The sequence below is a fragment of the Talpa occidentalis genome, unplaced genomic scaffold, assembly GCF_014898055.3.
Source record: "Talpa occidentalis isolate TD23 unplaced genomic scaffold, MPIMG_talOcc4v2.1 talOcc4.13, whole genome shotgun sequence".
Classification (NCBI taxonomy): Eukaryota; Metazoa; Chordata; class Mammalia; order Eulipotyphla; family Talpidae; genus Talpa; species Talpa occidentalis.
In genome coordinates, this window is record NW_023601322.1 from 24,914,765 (window position 1) to 24,933,591 (window position 18,827).

The window sequence follows — 18,827 nt, forward strand, 5'->3', positions numbered from 1 at the left end:
TTCTTGATCCAGTCATCTATTTTTGGGCATTTGGGCTGTTTCCAAAGCTTAGCTATTGTAAATAGTGCTGCTATAAACATAGGGGTGCAGGTGTTCTTTGGAATTGATGTTTCTGTGTCCTTTGGGTAAATACCTAGGAGTGGAATTGCTGGATCATATGGAAGCTCTATGTTTAGTAGGTCCAGAAATCTCCACACAGCTCTCCATAGTGGTTGGACCAGTTTGCACTCCCACCAGCAGTGCAGAAGAGTTCCTTTTTCTCCACAACCTCACCAACATTTGTTGTTGCTAGTTTTTTTAATGTGTGCCATTCTCACTGGTGTAAGATGGTATCTCATGGTAGTTTTGATTTGCATTTCCCTGATTACAAGTGATGTTGAACATTTTTTCATATGTCTGTTGGCCATTTGCATTTCCTCTTCAGAGAAGTTTCTTTTTAGCTCTTCTGCCCATTTTTTGACTGGGTTATTTTCTTTGTTGTTGTTGAGTCTCATCAGCTCTTTGCAGATTTTTGTGATCAGTCCTTTATCATTAGTGTTGGGTGCAAAAATGTTCTCCCAGTTGGTGGGGTTTCCTTTTAGAATCAATTTAATTCTTTCTATTAGTTCAGAGTTCTTATGATCACCTCCTGTAGTATCTGATACAGGTTCCACTGTGCTGTGGATCTTCCAGTTCTATATGCTTATCCAATCCTATAGACCTTTAAGATGGTGCTGGATACCTACCCCTTAACAAAGGCTCCTCTGTGTCTAGTTTGTGTAGAGATGACCCCACAACAATTTATTTTATACAAGAGCTGCGTACAGGCCAGAGGCAAGGTAGGGTGAAAGGATTCACCAGAGACAGAGTGGGGAGCAGAACAGGCAGAAGGACTGAAGTACACTGTTGAGGGGAGCAGCAGGTGTGACAGGAGAGGTCTGCCATACCATGTGGGTATCTCCATGGCCAGCCAGGAATAAAACTCATGTTTCAGAGGCTGTGGAAAGCTTCATAGCACTGTGCTAAACTCGCCGTGCCACTGGGGAATGCCCCCCCCCCCAACAATTTAAAGGGCAAACCTCTGGTTCTCATGATTTTTTCTGCCCCACTATATTTTAAGAGCTTTTGGGGTCATTTGTATGAATTGTGTACTTAATAGTATAAACTTATTGACTGATTCCCCCCCTGTATTATTGTTTAATTTGTTATGACTGAGTTTTTTTTAAATTGACTCTTCCTCTTCCCCATTCTCCATGCCTTTCACATTCTGTATATGTGGTTCATGATAATGTGATCTTTTGTCATAACAAAACTTTTTATTTATTAAAATGAGTTTGTGCACAGTTTTACTATCAATATATATTTTCTTAATAGTTACTCCTTGGAGTCATATTAAGTTAATGGAATTTCAAAGTTAACATTATGGATAAATAACAGTTAAGCTAGAGTCACATTTGTTTATATAACAAGTTTGGCTTTATAATCAGTTTTGCTTCTGCTGTAACATTTAGAAAGTATTTAATGATGGGGGGAGATGTAAGTATATTCATTATGGTAAGAGAGCATTGACTATTTTTTTTTTCCAGAAAATGGATGGAAGTCTAGGAGCTTCTATGAAGGATAAAGGAACTTTAGCCACTCATTGAAGATCTATCAATCAGGTAACAAAGTCTAAAACATAATTACTTTAGTTTCTGGTCATATGGAGAAAATACTGGAACTGCCTACAATTTTGAAGGCTATCTTATAATGAATGATGGATTTTTATCTGAGAAGCAAATAAATAGGTACATAAAGTTATGTTTCTTTTTTTTTCAGATTGACAGGTAATATAATCTGAGTAGATTTGTTTGAACTGAGAAATAGAAGACCCAATTCTAGATTAATTTAAAAATTTGGAAACGGAGTTTTGTTGGAATGAAAAGAATTAGTTTAAAAAAAATCTCAAATGTAGTTAGTTAGATAAGATTTAAGTGAGAAACTATAAGTCAAATCTATAAAGTCTTGAACAAATTAACCATGTTACAAGGTAGCAACTGTATAGAAAGTCTCATTTCATTTGTAACATAGATTCTTAATTATGATAACATTTTGTTTGGTATACATGTATATGTGGTAATCACTGTTAAACTTCAACTCCTGTAGTGTGTGGTTAGGAGTGAGGGAGTTAATATTTTTAAAGATTTATTTATGTATGCATAGATGAAGTGGGGTGTAGGTCAGAGGTGTAGGGGTGAGAGGATTCACCAGAGAAAGAGTGGGGAGCAAAACAGGCAGATCTACAGAAATACACTGCTGAGGGGAGCAGCTGGCGAGACGGGAGAGGTCTGCTGTGCCATGTGGGTCAGCTCGCTGGCAGGGATTGAACTCAATCCTTAGCAGTGATAGCGCTGAGCTTAACCCCTAGACCACCACGGAGGCCCTAGTCAGTCAATATTAAGGCAGCAGAATATGAAAGTGAGGGAATGGTGATGGGGATTGCCAATTCAGCACATTCAATGGGCAGACAAAAGGATTGAATTTTTCATGCATGGGGACCTAAATGATACACACACATGGTCATTTCCTATAAAATAAATCTGAACAAAACAAACACAAAGCAAAAAGCGATATTAAAAATTGACTTATAAAATTCATACAAAAATATTGCCCTTTTTAATCTGGTAAAATATACAAAGCAAAAAATCAACTGTTTTAACAATTTTAAGTATACAATTCAGTGGCAAATTAGTATATTCATAATATGCAATTATCACCAATAACCGTTTTCAGTGTTTTTTCACCGTCCCGTACAGAAACCTGAAGCCCATTAAATAGTAACTCCCCATTCCCTCATTTCTCCCAACGCCTAGTAATAATTATCTGCTTTCTGTTTATATGAATTTGCATATTATAGATACTTCATATAAATTATAACATACAATATTTGCCCTTTTTGTGCCTAACTTATTTCACTTGCTCTGTTTTCAAAATTCAGTCACTCTGCAGCATGCATCAGAATTTTTAAAGTGAAATAATAAACCATTGCATATACATAACACACTTTACTTATTAATTGTTAGATATTTGGGTTATTTCTACCTTTTGACTACTATGAATGATGTTGTTATGAACATGGATCTACAAATATCTGTTTGTGTCCCTACTTTAAATTTCTTTGTCTATATTCCCAGAAATGAAATTAATGGATCATGTTAATTTTATGTCTAACTTTTGGAAGAATCACCAAATTTTCTTCCATTGTAACTATACACTTTACATTCATGCCAATAATTCTACCTTCTCATATTCTAGTGGTCACTTGAATTTTGCCTTTTTAAAAATATCACTGAATGTATGCAAAAAGGTATAATTATGAACATGATTATAATGCATCAGATTTTCCCCATACCTACAAGCCATTCTGTTATCAGTTTCATGTTCTACAAAATTCAGTTCAATTCTGACACTATCAACCCAGAGATAGTATCTAATTCCACCGGTGATAGTATCTAATTTCACCGGTTAAGACCTCAGTCCCATAAGACTTATCCCATGATTTGCAATGAAAATTGCAAACCCAGGGTGTTGCCTCTGCTTCTGACTAAGTCACATGTTCCCATGATGCTTTCTTTGTGTTGGATTTATTTGCTGGAGAGAGTTACAGAACTCAAGAAACCAGTTAATCACTGGATTCCTGATTTATTACAGAAGAATATAACTCAGAAACATTCAAATGGCAGATATACATAAGGTATGGTTAACAGGTGTAGAGCTCCCATGCCTTTTTAAGGTACACCATTCTCCCCAAACCTCCACTTGTTCCTCATACTTAAAGTTCTCAAATCCCTGACCTTTGGGGAATTTTTTGGAGGCTTTATTACATAGGCCTAACCTATTAAGTCATTGGGCATTTGGTGATTGAACTCAATGTCCACTCCCTCCTCTTTCCCCAGATGGAGTGGAAGAGGATGGGACTGAAAGTTCCAACCCTCTAATTACAGGATTGGAACTCCAATATTGATCAGCCCCATCCTCAGGTGCTTTCTAGCAGTCACCTCATTCACATAATGAAACACACCTTTGTAACTCTAGTGCCAGGACCAGAGATGAAGACCAAATATATGTTTACTATAAATCACATATCATAAATATCAATATGAGAAGAAGCACAAAGATATATTCTTCAGTGAAAAGTGTCTTTCCAATTATTTGTTAGGAATATAGTCAGATGTTCATATGATATCCAAGGCTTTCCTTAATTTCACCTATCTCTGTCCTCCAGTTACCCACAGTTAAGCTTTTCTCATAAGTGAGGATACAGCCTATCATTCAAATATTTATACCTTTGCTCTGCCCAACATGCTGTATACTCTCGCTATGTGAAAAACTTTTTCCCAACTACCATAGAGAAGAACAATTAAAATAACTTCATCTAGATATGAGGATGTAATTGTTATTCAAGCCATCACCATCTCTACCATAGAACTCCCCATCTTTTTCATCTCTGTGCTCCTGCAGTCTGCCCTCCATCCGGCAGCTGGCAGCATTATTAGAATTGAATTTGAATGCAGATTGTACAGTTCTTTTGTTAGGGGGAAAAGGATGTCCTAAAGCTAATTCCATACAGGCTTTGTGGACTCCACCCCCACCCCAGACCAAAGCCAAAGACACTGGGAACTCCAAATCCCATCACCACCAAAGGGAAGGTGGCTGGGACCTGACGGTGGGGTTAAACAGCCAGGTTGGTATAAAGCCAGACATGTGGGCTTTGGAGGGGTCCCCCATTTTGACTCTCCGCCAGCTCGCAGCGTCCGGCCAGCTCAGAGAGTGCTTTTGGGTTTCCAGGTCGGCGGATCGGGTAGGACGCATTAAAGACTTTATTTCCCTATTTTCTCCCTGAGTTGTACATTTTCCTTATTTCCTTTTCCCTTGTAAATAAACCTTTTATTAACCTTTTGTGTATGCCTGTAGTGGAGTATTAAGTCCCTTGTAAGCGCGCGGGTGAGGACCCACAGCCAGGCAACCTGTTCAATATCGGGGCTGCCCTATAACACTTTCATTTCACGATACATGGTTGCTTCTCAAGCACTTAGATTATTATCTAAACTCCTCTCCATATCTCAAGGTCCTAACCATCCTGCTTGCTCAGTGCACTGCACTCAACTGCCCTTCTGTCATCTGTTTCACTAGGCTTTCAACTCTGAGGTCTAGATATTTACAAGGAGCCAACAGAAAATTCACCAAAGTGGAGCTTGTACTTGATCACTTTTGCTAGAGAAATTGTCGGATATGGGTGAATGCTTACTGCAGAGACATCCCATACAGCCCTGAGAGGCTGATGAAGTTGACCCTGTGCTCCCTGGAGTCATTGGGAGTCATCACCATAACTCATATAGGTCCTCCCTCATAAAGGCAATAGAGTACCACATTCAGTCTTTTACAAAACTATTTGCTCTCCCACCTTCCACCATTCTCTGACCATGTGGTTTTGCAAATTCCTTTCTTCTAAAATGTTAATTTTACATGAACCCCAAGTTCTTAGAAAATAGAAAAAGTTAAGAACCCCTGCCACATGTTTGATCCTGGAGACATCTGACTGAAAAAACCCAGTTCTCTTTCCATATACCCCCTTCTTTACCTAAGACAAAGAGGGTCCCTCCAAATTCCCTTTGACTCATGAATGACTAGAAAGTCTGTTTTGTACTCATTGAGCAGCTGAAATCAAATGCCTGTTAACCAAACTTTTGTTAAGTGTCTCCCCTTCTCCAACAACCCAGGTCCTGAATTTGAGCCACTGGGTCATAAGACAACCCAGTCTTAACTACTCCTCTTGACAACAGAGTGGCAATAAATCTCTGATCTGTCCCTCAAACTTTTAATCCAGTCCCCTATTTTCCTTTTTAATCTTATTTATGCCTCCCCAAAAAGAAAAAAAAAAGAAATTCTTTTGGCCTACCCCTAGAGATGATTGATGATTTTATGGTTTAATATTGTAATAGTCCCGTGTTCTTTCAGCAATAGTCTCTTTCCCCACCTTATGATAGCCCTTTCAAAGAAAATCTGTAGAACAAATCTGAATTTGTTTACTATTTGGAACTTCCCTCCTACTCTCTGAAGGGCAGTTGCATCCTTTTCTCTTCTCCTTAAAACCCTTTTCTCTCTCTGTGTTTTTACCATAGCTTTCACTGTTTTTTAGACAACAGATCCCCAATCATTGACAATCCATATAGCAAAGGAAGGTGGATATAATCTCTTGTCCCTGCAATGTAAATGAGAGTATGTTGAGTCTGTCCTTCTGGAATAAGAGTAAAAAAGAAGAAAAAGAGTGTTTTGTTTGTTTGCCTTTTACTAAAGTACAAGTCTGTGTATTTGTCCTAATTTGCGTGTATCAAAAGCTTTGAAAATATGCATTCCCTTTGATCTAAAGATTCTGGTTATAAGAGTTACTTCTAAGGAAAATTATATGATACAACCAAAATATGTTGAAAATATATACATATTTGCAAGTCTGTTTGCAAAAAGAAACATGCTGAGGAAAAGAAATACAATTAAAAAATGGTGTATTCATAGCAAGAAACAATTTTTAATAATTTGCATGGACATGCAAAATGCTCATGATATACAAATATATTATAAATAGTAATATTTTAGTTTTTAGTCAAATCATGATATATATGTATAATTTGAATCTTATATTTAATATTTATCCATGATTTTCACATTTAAAAATATGAACGTGAATATGCCTATATTTAAAATTTTTTTTGGTTTGCTCTTGCTAGATTTCTGATAAATATGCAAGATTTGTCACTGTATAATCCACCCACACAACATACCCAACTGTCAGCAAAATGCAGTTTTTTTGCCACTGTCCTACATAGGAAAGGTCATTTTCTCTCTCTTTGCCTTTACTCTGAGTTATTTCCAAGAAGCCCTTAGCTGTGAGAGCACAGTTAAGAAACAATGGTGATGGACAATCAGGTGCCATTAGGGTTTCTTGAAATTATGTGAGGAAGACTTTAGGTTGCCTGCCACACGAATGGAAAAAGCAGAAGCACAAAGGCCTAACTAGTTACTTTGGCTTTGTACAAATTTAAAACCATTTGGTTGCTTTTTGAGCTATGAAATCCTCTTCTCCATAAAAAGAAGGTGAGGTGAGCCTCTGATATCTTTACTTTTCAGAAAGAACTGCCCAGTCCAGTCTATCTTCTCATAGTAATTCCAGAGAAGTAAGCTATGTCTTTATCTACTAGAAATTTTATGCTAAATTTGATATTTTATAAAAGCTGTATTGCAGAACTAAACAAGAAAAGCACAAACAAAGATATGTCTCACATCATTTCAAAAATCAAAGAAATTAAAGCTGAAAATCAAAATTTTAAACATTTTCAAAGAAAATTGAGAATATTGTGATCATGTAGGGTAGGTAATACATAGCTTTGAATGGACTTAAAATGATCACAAACTTTAAAGAAAAAATTTAATATACTCAATCGCATTGCAATTAGACTTCCCCTTCATCACAAGACACTTGTTTCACCAGAGACTGAAAAAGTAATGCATAAACAGGAAGGAGATGTTTCCAGTATTTGTAAGCAAGATATGCATCCAGAATATATAAAAGACTCTTGCCAATCAACAAGGACCAAAAAATATCCAAAAGAAATAAACAAACAAAAAAGAATTCACAACTACTAAGCACACTTTGTAAAAACCAAAATGATTAAGAAAAACAAAGGTCCCACCTCCATACCAAATTTCATTTACACAAACTATTGAGTTACTGCCATGTACAACTACTGTGGGTAAAACACGGTGATTTGCTTCCTCTTTTCTGGGGTTTGCAATCTACTGTGGATGTTGACAAGTTTATGAGAAGCTAATCCTTTAGCTTATCCTACATGGCATTGTATCTACATAATCTTTGGGTTGATAATTGGATATATTTTGTTAAGTTTTTTTTTTTCTTTCAAAAATAGCATTTGAGATTCCATCCTCTATCACAACTGATTATGGAATAAAGTGTCACAGAGTTTAAAAAAAACACAAATGTTCTGCAGTGGTGCTGTCCAATAAAAACATAAAGGTATGCCGTATATATAATTTTAAATTTTCTAATAGTCTTATAAAAGCAAGTAAAGGAGATTCATTTTATTTTTTTAAAAGATTTATTTATTTATTTGCTTGTTTGTTTATTTATACAAGCACTGGGTACAGTCAGAAGCGTGGGAGGGTGAGAGAATTCACCAGAGCCAGAGCGGGGGGCAGAGCAGACAGAATGACCGAAGTACACTGCTGAGGGGAGCAGCGGGCAGCAGGAGAGGTCTGCGCACCATGTGGGACCCTCCTCTTGTGGCCGGGGAGCAGCCAGGGATCGAACTGGTGCCGCAGAGGCTGCGGGCAGCTTCGCAACCCAGCGCTCAACCGCTGCGCCACCGGGGAGGCCCAAGGAGATTCATTTTAATGATTTCTTTTTTCCCATTTTTTTTTCAAATATTATCATTTTGATGTTACCTATATAAAACAATGAATGAGATATTTTGCATTTCAACTACTAAGACAACTGTGTATGTTACACTGGGAGCACAGCTCCATGTGCTAGATAAGGGTTCCATAGCAACATAGATATTCCACCAAACAGAAGCATGGCTACAAATAGAACCTAAATAATATTAAAGGAGTTGAAAGGTTTATTTTGATATTGGGGGGCCTGGAAATTCTCTCAGAGGACAGGGAGCTTGAGCAGTGCCAATAAGAGCAGAGTGAGCTAGCAGGAAAAGCATTGAGGAACTGGGAAGAGCATGGAAGAGAGAAATGCAGTAAGTGTCCTGTGGCTGGCCAGGCAGTTTATTGGGTCAGGGGAGAAATGTTGGCAAAGAGGAAAAGCTGGGACAGAATATAGAACTTAAGGGACAACCTGATTATTTGTGATTGTGTCCATCTGCATCATTATTTTCTGAGGGTATTATATGATTTTTGTCTGTGGTGTAGCATAGGCAGAAAAGGACACAAATGGGGGTTGACCCCCTAGAAACAGTGTCAGCGGTGCTACCAGAGTTGATGAGGGAACCACACAGGCATTCAGAGCGACAACGGTGGCAGCAGGCGTGGGGGCATCAGAGACCTGGACTTGGCAGAATGCAGGTTGTGATGAGGTTGAAGGGGAAGAATGAATCCTAGGTCAAGGGCTGAGCAACAGAGCAAATGAGACTCTTCCTGAGAGTGGGGATGCAAGCCGAGGAATCAGGTGTAAGGGAAAGCTAGAAGTTTACTTGCAAACATACTTAGTTTGAGATATATATCTAAAAGGAACCTAATGTTATTTTTAGTAAGGCCATAAAGGTCATTGAAAACAAATGAATTAGTCTAAATACTTACTGAGATAGGGAACTTCGAGCAGTACATCACTTTGGTGGTTTGAAAAAGAAACCTAATTCAAAGCGAGAGGACCTATATCCAAGTCATGTCCGTGGCAGTCAGAGATGAGATGACTCCATGTAAACTTACACATCTAGAGTCCAGTGCTAATATGATGATCAAGTTCTGTCATTTCAAGTTCCCAAAACATCTCTGGTCTCTGTTTATTTGGGGCACCAGGCTTCAGAGAACATGCAGAATTATAGTTCCTACTTCTTCCCCCCTTTCTCCCTTCCTAGCCTCCCCCAACCCTTTCTGTTTGTCTGAAGAACAAACTTTTTCTCCAAGCAAGCTAGTCCCAGGCAGACCCACTCCCTTTATAGTTTCTATCAGCCGCCTATGACCTAGTTAACCACTGATTTCCCATTGAGGCAAGGCTAGTGAAAGTCCCTCAGGTCCTCTCAGAGGGAAGCTGGCGTTCAGCTTGTGGTGTCTGAAGAGCTTTCAGCAGGTGCCCTGGGTCTCAGCGTCTGCCTCAGCATGGGTAATTTATGAGTCCCCAGCAAGGCAGCCAGAGGAGGAGAGATACAGGACAGGGGACCCTGCTAATTGGCCCTTTCAGCTCCTGGCAGGCACTACTGGTAGAAGCTCCCTGGGCTCTGACTTCTTATATCCTTATCAAAAAACAGAGAGACAATTTAGGTTGACAAATTAAAAAAGAAAACAAGCAAGAAAAGCCCCCCGCTCTCTGGAGAGGCTGCCACTGGCTTCACCCCGCTGCACAGCCATCTCCTGTTCACAGAGGAGTACAGCACCTGCACTGGCTTTTATTTTGTGCAGGCTGAAAGAGCAAAGGCATTGCCTCCTAGAGAGGAGTCAGGCCAATTGATTTAGATGCACCTGTATCTGATTCACAAGGAGTTCAGTTGCTGTTTGCAGCTCTTGTGCAGTTTGGGGCAGCCCAGAGAGGGTAGCCCAGATCACAAGTCAACACCAGGAGCCAGAGGTAAGGATACTCAAATCACCAGGGGAATCTTCATGAGGAGGTGACGAGATCTTTAAAAAGTTCTAACACTTTGTCGCTCTGGCCCTGCATACATCAGAGACTTACACTAAGTTATGAGAATTGCCTTTACTCTAGTTAACTGCTAATTTTGCTATTTTCCTGCCTCCTGCCTACCTTCTACCAATGCCTTAATTCCTATCCTTTTTTTTTTTTTTTTTTAACTTGACTCTGTTTTACTAGCACAAAAATGATACCAATAGGGGCAGGTGGAGTGTCAGAGTGTCCTCAGGGAGTGGTTAATTCAGTGGACTCCTGCAAGTGGCCTTCCTTTGATTCAAGGAACAATGAAAGGAATCATTTGTTTGGGTGGAAACAGACTACTAGCCTAACACCCTTTCCCAGAGTCTGAAATAGACACCGTCATGGTGATGACAATAGGTGAAAATAATTCCATCAGAGCCGTTAAACCCTATATTAGCTTGTGAGAATAAAAGACAGGTATTGAATATATACATTGATTGGGGTTATAAGATATACTTAGATATTAAAAATTGGGTTGGGTCAGAAAATAAATCCCTTAACAGAAGGAAGCGTTTTTGTTTTTGTTTTTGTTTTTCTGATAGTATTATAGCCAAACAATGTTGGATACAGTGTAGATGTCGAGTAAAGAGCTATTAAATTTGAACATAGTACTGAACATAATCTCTTAACTTTGCTTTATATTATTATCATATTTCTAAAAAATATTTTTATATTTAATGCCTTTTTTACAACAAAGCTGAGAAAATAAAATGATAATACTATCTAACATTTATTGTAGCCAGTGTGCCAAGTTCAGTGCTAATAAATAAATATTTACTTTTTAACTGTAAAAGTCCTAATAATAATAATAATAATAATAATAATGGTTTTTGAGAGAAAGTTCATAAAAAGATTTGGATTTTTAGCTCAATTATTAACTAGCTTAATCAGTTGTGGTGTTCTTGGCCTCACTTTTCTCCTCATATATTGCTCATAATCCTGTGATCCATTAGAGTAGATGATAAGCTTTCATATGTGCCATTTCAGTTCTTCACACCACTGTGTGAACTAAGTGTCCATATTATTGATGAGGAAAAGGAGGAATAGAGAAAATAAGGAGAATTTATTCAAGATCAGATAGCTAGTAAATATGTGTTCCTGACCTCAAATTTTAGATTCATCTATAGCCCTATGCTATAGAACTACATTCTTCCCTCAGTATCATGTCAAAGGCTCATTAATAGGGTTTCACATGTGTGATGTTTGAACACTTGAGGAATGATTTTCAACTTTGTTAGTATCACAAACGGTGAGGTAGCTTGCTTTTAGAGCATGGAGTTTGCTGAGTTAAAAACTCCCTCTGTTTCCGGCTGAGATCAGTGTGCTGAGTCCAGTAGCCTGTCTTTATTTTGTTTTTTTAAAAGATTTATCTATCCATACAAGAACTGGGGTACAGTCCAGATGTGCGGGAGGGTGAGAGGATTCACCAGAGACAGAGTGGGGAACAGAACAGGCAGACTGACAAAACACACTGCTGAGGGAAGCAGCAGGTGAGACAGGAGAGGTCTGCCGCGCCATGTGGGATTCTCACTTGCTGGCCAGGATCTGCAGACCGCTTCACAGTGTGGTGCTCAATTGCCTGCGCCACCAGGGAGGCCCAGTAGCCTGTCTTTATGTGCATGTAGTGGTGATGGCACCTGCATAGGATTGTGGGGAGGATTAAATCTGAGGCCTTTGTTTAGTCTCTAGCATTGTTAGAGCACACATTCTATATTAGCTATTGTTTTAATGACAGAGAGAAGGGTCCTAGATTTCTGGTCAGATACAATCTGCCTGTTTAGGGATATGATCCAACATACTTTTCAGGCCAGGGAAAAGAGCTGAAGAAGCTACTAGAACTGCTATTCCCTGGGAGAAAAAAAATCATCTTTTTTCTCTGTATTCTACTCAGTTTATTCCCTAATAAGTACCCTTGCTGTGGAACACTAACTCCACGACCCAGCTGATGGTCTAGTAGCAGAAGATTGAAACTGTGCACATGTTAAAATAAGTTTTTTACAGTGTCAAGAGAACAAAAAAAAAAAATTTGCAATCCTGCCACTTCATGCCTTTAGAGACTCTGCCAAGATTTCCAAAAGGTGCTCTGGCCATGGGCTTATGTAGTAACCACATATTTTTTTCTTCTAAATCACTGACTGGTTGTGTCCAGCACATTGTAAAATGTCTGCTGTTGTGCAGTGATGTGGTGGGGTCATTCTTTTCATCTTCTTGAGCATGGTGTCCATTTTCTGTCTTTTTGGATGCAGAGCTGCAGTTTGAACATCAGTAAAAAGGGAAAAGGGGAAGAAAAAAGAAAAAAGCTACATATAACCCAAAATCAAGATCTCTTCTTTTGCAATCTCCCTTGGAATTTCTCAAAGTCCACAAAGCAATTAATCATTCTTGTGAGAAAATGCAGAAGCAATCAATACATTTCTTCATTGCTTTAATTGTCCTTAATGCTGTTTGAGGACCAAAAATGTTCTGCTTTTGGAAAATAAGTGAATAAACATAATCTTTACTAAGATCCCACTCATGCATTCTTTCTCACCCAGAGTAGGACAAACGGACACAGAGAAAATGTAGGTGTGGGTTGCTTTTTCCTAGCTCTCTCTGTTCATTCTTTCCTTCTTTGCTTTTTCTTTTTCTGTTTCCTCCCTCTCCTTCTTCCCAGTGAGAAAATTCAAAGGGTGGTATTCTTAAGGTTCCCTAAGCAGCAAATGATAAGGCACTGAGCATACAGAATCATTCTTGAATTCAGAATATGAATATAAAGTAAAGGAGGAAGGAAAATGGTCAACACAATGAGGTGCTAGGATTAAGCTCTGATAAGTTTTTGATAGTAAAGGCCCCAGAAGGAGACAGAGATGGAACTGTGCCTGGAGAAGGTGTATAATTTTGACGTTGGGGGTAGGAGAGGGAACTCTGAGTAGAGGGAATACTATCAGAAGCAGGAAGGTAGAACATTCTGAGACTAATCAACGAACCATCTGACTGCAGTTGTCAAAGAGTTGTAGATTGAAAAGATGGGTTGAGGTTAGACTGTGAATGGGCTTCAAAGCTAAAATAAATAGGTTTGTTTTTTAAGAAGGGGACACTTAAGGAAGATATTTAAGCAAGCAAGTGACTTGATTAAAATGGAATCAGAGGGATTAAAGAAAAAAGTAGTGTTTCAAAGAGGAATTTATGAAACAGTATCCAAGCTAATGGACCAAATCAGTGCTGAGGGGTTAAGGACCTCAATAAGAGTAAAGGAAATTTAAAGAAAAGACTGAAGAGACACTGAGTTTCAACTTAGACTTCAATTAATGAAGGCTAAGAGGGGTGGACATGTGCTATAGCATCTGAGAATTAATCAACTGTATGTGAGAGCATTTATCATGAAATAGATTCTATATGTGTATATGCTATGAGGTAAATCATGTACATTTTCATTATGCCTATAGAAATGCATGTGCGTGCTGTATGTATTGGCCCATTCTGCCATTTTCATTTCATTCCCTCAGAAACTGAGGGTCTTCTTTTTGTCTCTAGATGCTGAACCTTCTCAATGGCCTACTTTAATCTGACTCTGATTTTTTTGATGAGTCCTTGCAGGGTCTAGATTTTTCTAGCGCTGTTATCAAACACATTTAAAAACTTATCTGTTTTGAGTACCTTTTATTAGAATTCTGATTTCCAAAGTGACAATTATTTATAATAAATTATACAGCGATAATGTTTAAGTAGCACTTTTCTTATGTGCATATTTGAGCCCTAGATATATATTTTCTTGTTGAGAATACTACCTAGATTCCCTAGAAGTGTTGGGAACTAAAGAAGACAGAAAAGAAAGAAAACAAGGAATTCTGGAGCTTTTCAAATTACATGGCCTAGGTAGCCATGCAGAGTATATTGTACCTATAGAGAGACAAAATAACTTGATGGTTAAATAAATGGTCTTTGGAATGAAATCTCTTGGACTGTGACTTTATGTCAGTCCTTACTAATTATGATGTTTGTACATCCTGGTCTCAATTTTCTTATTCTGTAAAGTGAAATAATTGTGTTAGGGATATTATTTCTCTGTATTAATGATTGTGTAAGGGAGATATATGAAAACATTTAGAATTTAATCTGATAGAAGAAGCATTCACAAAATGTTAGTTTGCTAGACCAGTTTATTGAGTCTCATTCTTCATCAGCAGCACACTAGGAGCACTATGAAAAGGAACTTTCTAAGACTGGCTATCAGTGTCCTAAAACCCATAATTCACTAAGGTATATGTAAAAATTAACTTCACTAGTGATTTTTCATTAAATCATCAATCTTTAACCACCGGGAAGGCCATCAGTGGTTTGTCTAAGGGCTGTTATGAGAGAAAAAAATCAATGAACTATTGCTAAGCTCTGGTTCTGCTACTAATGGCAAGACCAGATATTTCACTGTTCCTATGTGTCCCTAGCCTACTTGGGTTTTAGGCTTTCCAGAAGTAAAATGAGGGAATTAAATGGAAGATTCTCTAGGATTCCTTTTAGGTCAACCTTTCTATGCTTTTATTGCCATTAGACTAAGTTAGAAATATGGGCAAAAATATGGTCATATAGATGCTTTCATTTCCTTCAGTGACAAGTATAAGCACACATCATACCTTGCCCCATGTTCTCTTTGTTTCTCACATTTCTTATGGCAGGAAGTTGAAGCTGTTTCCTGTTCTTTCTGTATCAGTGTCAGGCAGCACTGATTATACAGATTTTGGTTTATAGGCTGTTGATATCTGACTTTCACCCAAATAAATGCAGGTTGATATGAGAGCTAATTACATTTGTCATGTTTGTTCTCATATATATTCCTGGTCCAGGGGAACAACTGCAGGGTAAAAGTAAAAATGGACAATATATTTCTTTTCCTCAGAAACTATGCTGAGAGCCATGAGATATGACATACACACCCTTTTATAAATAGGATGTGTGTAGGAAGCCTAACACTAATTATAACAAACCCAAACTGAGAATTTATCCCAAACATGATCAAAGTAACTATAGAAGGAAACAAATGCTACTTCTTTCTCTGATATCAAAAAGACTTACATACTGCAGGTAATGGTGTCCTCAACTGAGTCCTCCTAGCATTTATCTCTTAGTTAGAGATTCATTTAAACTTAAAATTGGGCCATCATTACTTAAGAGTTAAATGAGTGGTGTCACTGCAGGGTCTCTTTTTTTGGAACTATTTAAGAATCTTAACATCAAACTTAAAACACGGTAAAGTCATTGGTCTTCAGATAAAGAGGGGGTGATAGGCTTAGGCAATGTTATGAACCCTCTAGCCCTTAAATGCGAATGTTCTATGTCCTTACTTTTCTTCCAAATTCTGTTTCTGACTCTCAGTGTTCTAATGGATCTCTTTCGATTGTAACCCAGAGTTATTCTTTAGAGCGTTCTTTTTCCTTCGTGGCTGAAATCTATCTCCATGTCCCTTTTCATTGATCATAATTTCACAGAACAGAACTACACTGAGTAGTTCAAATCTCCCTTCTTATGGTAGGCTCATAGTTTAAGCAGTACCTGAACTTCCTGACTTCATAGAATTTGAGGCCTCCCCTCAATGAGAGTTGAAGAAGTCCTCTGCCTTGTAGAGGCAGGTTGGAAGTTAGAGTGGGGATGATCCCCACAGTGGGCTGAACACAAAGAAGAATAAGCCATATCTTATAAAATGGACAGCATAATGCATAAACAAATCTGCATTTATTTGATATTTGTTGCTATATATATATATTTGGTAGTTTAGCTTTGTTTCAGTTCTGGTTCTTTTTTTTTTTTTAGAAGCACTAAAGGAAAGTGATGTGTCATTTGGGGGGATAGAGCATTGCAGAGAGAAGAACAAACACTAGAAGACATCATTGATTTTGCCATAATTCACTAGACACCACAGGAGGAAAAGGAATATCAACAAGCAGATTGCAGTAGGCACATATCTTGTGCTTCTTAGCACTAAAAGGTATTTCTTCTTGTGCCAGCATTTTAGGTTATGATATTTTTTTTCCTTTACACTTGGACAATATTTTTCAAATGGTTGTTTGGTGGAGGAGTACGATATTCAGAATATCTCCATGTATCCAATGAATTAGCCTGTTTAAAACTACCATCACGCTATGTGATTACCAAATAGGGATATTTAAGATGCATTTACACACACACACACACACTCCAAAGTATAAAAGTAAGAATTCCTTACACCATTCAGGGTCCAACCTACCCATCAGAAGGTGAAGTTCACATACCTTATCTTTCTCCTTTAGAGCGAACATCTCCTTCATATTAGTAATATTCCCATAGCAGAGGTGGCCTTAGAAGCTTCAGGAAACAAGTTCAAGAGCAGACAAGCTTGACAAGTTGAATACTGAATCATTTATTGCCTATTGAACGATCCAAAGCTGGCTCTATTGCAAAAAAATGGTACTGCTATGCTTTGGATTCTGACCCACTTTTTACATTCTTCATATCCCCTGTATAATAATAAGATTATATTTGCGAGAGTTCATAACACTGGGGAATGTAAATTGCTATAAAATATTTCTTTTTCTCTATAATCTCATTGGAAAACAGGAACAAGTAAAGGAGAAAATGCTTAGCTCCCTGGAAGAAAGGCTACAACTTCACATTGATGGTATCGTATCGGGGTGGCCTGTGGCAGACACAAGGAATGTGGGCAAGAGGGCACCCCAGGAGTGCTCAGGTGAGGCTCTGACCCCTGCAGAGTTCCTCATTATTCAAGTGAGAGACAGAAAGAGGCGCCTGCCACAGTCCATGTTTCCTGGGACTGCCTTCCACCAGCCAGAGAGCACAAAGAATCCGGGGCTCCTGCAGGTGATTGAAAAGAAGAGCTGATTTTTAAGCATTTTACTTTAAAACCTACATTCCCTCTGTTTACATCTGCATATATCTTCCCACTGATGTGGCAGCTTAAATGCTTTATTTACTTTTTAAAGCTCTACAATTGGCTTTTAAGTTGTGGTTACAGCTCCTGTCCTTTTCCAGATGCGATCCAATTGTACACAAACACATAAACAATTAAAATGGCGAGATGAGGTGGGGAAAAGGGCAATAAAAATGGTCAGAGTCAATTAAACCAGTGAAATAAAAAAAATTAAACCATGCAATGGTGTACACAATAACCCATATTTTATTATTTTCCCCTTACAACATTGTAAAAAATACATAAGCCCTTGATGTATGTACGTTTCCTTGAGAAAGGTGCTCTATGGCTCAGAGGCGGATTGGCGGCATGTGATGTGGGCAGCTGTAAGGTAACAACATGTTTTCCCATAAAAAGCTGAGGAAATAGGCACATAAATTCCATATAAACTGTCAGTGTGTCAGCTATGCTAACACTAGGGAAGCCGGCGCCCTGGAGCTACGCTAACTTATGCACCTTCATTTTTCAAACACACACTTCTTGAATTCACAAAGCTAAGCTGCAGTCAGGCTACTTCCCCCACCCCCTTCACTTCTCCCATCTAGCAGTTACCCCCTCCCCCAATTCTTCAGATGTTTCTTGCTGTATGAAAATAAAGGCAGAGGACACGAATAAAGAGCAATGAGAGTATCAAGAGGTGATCCTTACTGGCGGTTGCCTTCTTGGGCCAACAGAGCACTTTCTGGGCCCTCTGTGTTAACATCCAGACTTCATTGAACTGAATCTAAAGAGTGTCATGGTGCTATGTCTTTGGCTGAAAAGTTCTGGAACATGAGGATGCTGGGAGGTCTTTTTTTCTTCCTCTTCCTCTCCTCTTTCTGCATCGTTTTCTTCTCCTTTCTATTCTGCTTCTCTGTTTTGCTATTTCTTAGTTTTGTGGGGATGACTTATAGGATATAAAATAAGCATAATTTATTGAGGTAGCGCCCAGGGAATAAAAAGCACTTTTTTCTGACTGGTAATTCCTAAGTCAAAGTTGTTGAAAGTTAGCATCACACGTCTGAATGAGGAGTCATTGGTCAATGTGAAGCAGGGTCAGATCCTCTTATGCTTCTTCCCTGGCATGGTTCAAGTTTGCTGGTATGTTTATGTGTGAGGATTTGTGTATGTATGTGTGCGCACCTCTATGATGTGGGTGGGATTCAGATATTTAAATCCTGTTTTCAGATTTCTCTATTTGAAATATTTTGGTGAAACTTTTTGTGAAATTATAACGTAGAATAGTTATCTAAATTCAAATTTTCCCTATTTTATGGCAGATGGCATTATGTTTCATTTCCCATTCATGGTCTCCGTGTCTAAGACCCTAACTTTTTATATGAACAAATTCCCTGAGCAACCTGGGCTGACATCTCTTTGTTAACACTCAAGGGCTTAGCACCTCTCTATCCCACTGCTTTGGAAGGCTGTTGTGATGACCAAGTGAAATACTACAATAAATAATACATACTGAAAAGTTTCACGTGATCTTGAGGTATGAGGAAT

General features: G+C 38.3%; 1 long non-coding RNA gene across 1 annotated transcript in view; it reads left to right on the top strand.

Annotated features, from left to right (window-relative positions):
• Positions 1-1,562: 1,562 nt before the first annotated feature.
• The window catches only part of LOC129145592 (uncharacterized), a 182,959-nt gene continuing 165,694 nt past the window's right edge, over positions 1,563-18,827 (top strand). The window contains exon 1 of the long non-coding RNA XR_008551370.1: positions 1,563-1,640. This is a non-coding gene — a long non-coding RNA (uncharacterized LOC129145592). The remainder of the gene's footprint in view (positions 1,641-18,827) is intronic.